Below are 4,541 nucleotides of genomic sequence, written 5' to 3' on the forward strand. Positions count from 1 at the left end.
TGTTAGAACCAAGAGACCGAGAGGCACGATACAGACAGGACCAATTACAGAATCAAGAAGAAACAAATATATAAAATATTCTTTATGTCAGAATCACTTACCCGAATGTAGTAGAATGAGCGAAAGGAAAAACAGCACGAACTTTCACAGAGTGAGTTGAGGTTTTCCTTAAGGTATTTGAACGCCCCCTTTATCTTCTTTGGGTTTGACCTTGACGTTCTTACCTCCAAGATACAACAACTCTTAGATCCGAAGAGCGGCACTCCAACGGAGTCTACTTGCAAAGGAGATCCGAAGGTAATACACAGCACCGAATGAAGAAAACAAAAGAAGGAATTTTCTAACACTAGATTTTCAAAATTCTGTTTTTCACCAAAAACGGAATGGCCCCTTGTTCAGAGCTTAACCTCTATTTACTGACTCGTATGGACACCTTCAGAGGGCTGCATATGTACGTAAGGTCATCTGCAGAGAGTTGTGACTGTATGATCGATCACCTCTCTCTTGCAAAACCCAAAGCCGGGTTTTTAGATCCATGACCCGTTTCTAGATCCATGACCCACGACCCACGTCCCCCCCAAGTCCCAAGTCCCATCATAGACAACTTAATATTATTTATATAATATTAAGGTGCCCCATGGCTTGGTTAGACTAGGGTCTACGGACCACTACCGCAACCACGCCCGACTTGGTCCAGCTCGTTGCATACGCGTGATCCACACATAGCTCTCTACCAGCATACACCCCACTTAGGAGCTATATACGATTATATAATCATATAATCATTAGCTCCATCCGATGTGGGACTAAACGCATATGGTAATCTAAATCACCTAATATACATCCAGAAGAGTCCTATAGAAACAAGAGTCCTAAAACAAAACTAGGGAGATAGAGTTTTAATGATTTTGAAACTTATCTAAATAGTATATTATATTATATATATATATATTTTTTTTTTAAAACAAAATCCAACAATCCCCCACAAGTTTCAAAATATCAGTAAAACGAAGAGGTGCTGTATAAATTTTGACTTAGTAGGACACATCGTTGGAGGTGTCTTACGGACTTGAACCTACACTAGGTCGATGAACTACGCTACGAGTATGGGTGAAGTCGGACTTCTTGAACCCTTCCTCTTCATCATAGCTGGCTAGCTCACCATCCATGTCCCACTAGTCGACGTCCGTATCTCCTGAAATATATCAATGGGACATTCTAGGCCCTATCCCCTATCTTGGTCTTATGAGTGTTTAAAGAGTTCGCCTTAAAACTCTTATCGAGGGCGGCCACACCCTCTACACTCACTTAGGTTAGCCCGATGCGCACCACAGTTAACACACCCCCACATTTCGTAGGATTTGGCTAATTAAGAGCCCACTGCTCAACCTCTTACATTGTGGTGGTACTACTTTACCATCTAACCAGAATGAGCAAAACAATAGTAGTACTAAACAGGTCCCCTCGTGACTTCGTTTTTACCCTTTGAACCTAATTCAGGGTTAAAACCTCTTCACATAGGTTGGGTGTCCATCACAAGACCTTCGACATAGGCCTCACGCTCATTCCTTTAGATGCTTCATTAATTAATGAAGTTGGCAATGCCTTTGTGAACATGTCCGCTAAGTTCTTTTCAGACTTTACGAAATCGATAGCTATCGTTCCTTCACTTATGTATTGCCTAACCAAATTGTGTCTCAGCCGAATATGTCTCCTTTTTCCGTTATATACACGATTTTTAGCCTTAGCTATTGTTGCCATGTTATCACGGTGAAGTGATATCGAGGGCATTGGTTTGTGCCATAACGGAATATCAGCCATAAAACTCCGAAGCCATTCAGCCGGTCCCCGCTTCTCTAAGGCTACGAATTCAGCTTCCATTGTGGAGCTAGTTCCACAAGATTGCTTACTGATTTCCAGGATATTGCTCCACCGCCAAGTGTGAATATATATCCACTTGTTGCTAATGACTCATTGGTATCGGAGATCCAATTTGCATCGCAATATCCTTCTAGTACAAGGGATTCCCACTGTAACATAGACTATAAGTCATTGTTCCCTTTAGATACCGTAATAATCTATTAATGGCAGTCCAATGCTGTAATCCGGGATTGTGAGTATATTGACTCAACTTCCCAACTGCTAAAGCAATATCCGGTCTAGTACAGTTCATCAAGTACGAAACTGAACCGATAATCTGGGAGTAACGTTTTCAGTTAACCGGATCTCCCAAATTCTTTTTAAGATGACAAGTTGTTTCAAATGGTGTCTTGACCGCTTTCTCATCCCGGTAATTATACTTCTTGAGCAAGTTCTCAACATAGTGTGCTTGAGATAATATTATCTCCTCATTCTTTCGGATAATCTTGATTCCAAGAATAACATCCGCTTCACCCATGTCTTTTGTGTCAAATTTTGACATTAAAAGTTTCTTAGTTTGTTGCACTATGTCCAAATTTGTTCCCATTATGAGCATGTCATCTACATATACCAAGATAAACACACCTTTACCTTGATGGAACCTCTTTGTATAAACATCTTTCCACATCGTTTACCGGAAAGCCACTAGCTAGAAGTATTGTATCTAGCTTTTCATGCCCTTGTTTGGGCGCTTGTTTCAAACCATATAATGATTTTTTGAGCTTGCATACCTTCTGCTCTTGGCCAGGTACTACACAACCTTCAGGTTGTCTTATATATATTTCTTCTTCTAAGTCACCATTTAGAAAAGCTGTTTTTACATCCATTTGGTGAATAACCAACTTGTAAATGGATGCAAGAGCTATCATTATCCTTACAGCAGTGATCCTTGCTACTGGAGCAAAAGTGTCAAAGTAATCAATGTTTTGCTTCTGTTTAAAGCCTTTAACTACTAGTCTTGCCTTATACTTATCAAGTGATCCATCCGCCTTTAATTTCTTGCGGAATATCCACTTAGTGTCTAAGATTTTAGAACCTCGAGGGAGTTCAACCAACTCCCAAGTGTGATTGGAAATGATTGAGTCCAACTCACTTTTGATGGCTTCTTTCCAGAAAACAGCATCTGTTGATGTCCGCTTGCTTCCCTATACGAAAAAGGATCCTTATCTATTAGATAAGCCAGCCAAGTTGGATTATCATCTATTGAGTAGACTATCCAATCATTTCCAAAGTGTTTAGAAGTCCTTTGTCTTTTACCTCTACGAAGGTTGCTCGAACCTTCACCACTTGATAAGTGATCATCATTTTCTATTTGATCACTAGCAACTTCTGTTGCCAATTCCTTTCTTTGACCAGACACAGACTCACCACTAACTCCCTTTTCTTGTATTGAAGGCAACTTAAAAGGTAAGATATTCTCAAAAAATTCTGCATCCCTAGATTCTGTTATGTCCCCTTCTTCACATATTCCATCTAAGGTCTTAAGGACCATAAATCTATATGCTGAACTATGTTTTGCATACCCAATAAATACGCAATCGAAAGTCTTTGGTCCTACTTTCCTTTTCTTTGGTACAGGTATTGCTACCTTAGCCAAACAGCCCCAGATTCTTAAATATTTAAGATTGGGTTTTCTATTAAACCATAGTTCATAGGGAATTATACCAGTACTTTTGTGAGGTATACGATTTAGAATGAAACAAGCTGTTAGCATAGCTTCCCCCCACATATCAAAAGACAAACCAGAACTAATAAGTAATGAATTCATCATTTCCTTTAAAGTTCTGTTTTTCTTTCGGCTATTCCATTGGATTCTGGTTGATATGGTGTTTGTTGTCTCATGTATTATTCCATTACTCTCAAGAAAACTAGACAGATTAAAATACTCTGAACCTCTATCGGTTCTAAGTCTTTTAATCCTCTTACCTAGTTGGTTCTCAACTTCTGTTTTGTATGAAATAAAAGCATTAGATGCTTCATCCTTAGAGTGAATTAAATATACCATAGTAAATCGTGAAAAATCATCAATGAAAGTCACCATATATTTTTTTCCACCTCTAGACTCAGAAGATTTAAAATCACATAAATCACTGTGTATCAAACCAAGTAATTCACTTTGTCTATTTATTGACTTATGAGGCTTCTTTGTAAATTTAGCCTCAACGCATGTTTGACACTTATTTAAAGCAGGTTTTAGATTTCCTTCAATTAAGCCAATCTTACACATTTTCTTAATGTAAGGAGTACTACAATGACCTAATCTAGCATGCCATAAATCATACAACTCAACAAAGTAAACAGAATTAGGCTTATCATTTATTGAATCATGAATACTGAGTACAAATAGCCCCTCATTCAAATATCCCTTGCCCACAAATACATTATTTTTAGTAATAATTAATTTATCAGAATCAAAAGACAGTTTCATCCCAGCCTTGTTCAGAAGAGGCCCTGACACCAAATTCCTCCTAATCTCTGGAACATGAAGCACGTTGTCCAACACCAAAGTCTTCCCAGATGTAAGCTTCAAAGTCACTTGGCCCTTGCCAACTACAAAGGAGGAATTCGAATTTCCCATGAAGACCTTATCTCCAGAAATAACTGGAGTGTACTTTGAGAAC

This window comes from Hakea prostrata, chromosome 3 (genome assembly GCF_041222555.1).
Source record: "Hakea prostrata isolate BN-2017 chromosome 3, UWA_Hpros_2, whole genome shotgun sequence".
Lineage (NCBI taxonomy): Eukaryota > Viridiplantae > Streptophyta > Magnoliopsida > Proteales > Proteaceae > Hakea > Hakea prostrata.